The sequence below is a fragment of the Crocuta crocuta genome, unplaced genomic scaffold (genome assembly GCF_008692635.1).
Source record: "Crocuta crocuta isolate KB4526 unplaced genomic scaffold, BGI_CrCroc_1.0 scaffold800, whole genome shotgun sequence".
Taxonomy (NCBI): domain Eukaryota; kingdom Metazoa; phylum Chordata; class Mammalia; order Carnivora; family Hyaenidae; genus Crocuta; species Crocuta crocuta.
The window spans coordinates 342,365-342,617 of record NW_027531027.1 but is presented as its reverse complement, the minus strand read 5'-3'; positions in this window follow the sequence as shown (position 1 = coordinate 342,617).

Here is a 253-nt window from a genome sequence, read left to right as displayed (position 1 = left end):
TTTTCTTTACTTTCGTGAAAATATTTTTAAACAAATAAATTTGCAGCATAAAATATAAAGTCATATTCAACAGCAAATATTACTCTTGTATTTATTTCTGGTTTTAGACAGTGTTTCGAAGGACACACTTTATAGCACTGACAAGCCATATGAAATGAAATCCTATCCCCTTCCTCCAATTTCCCCCTCTAATGGCAATTCTGATGACTTTCCTGAGTTCATGTTATTCTTATATTTACCAGAATTATAGCAG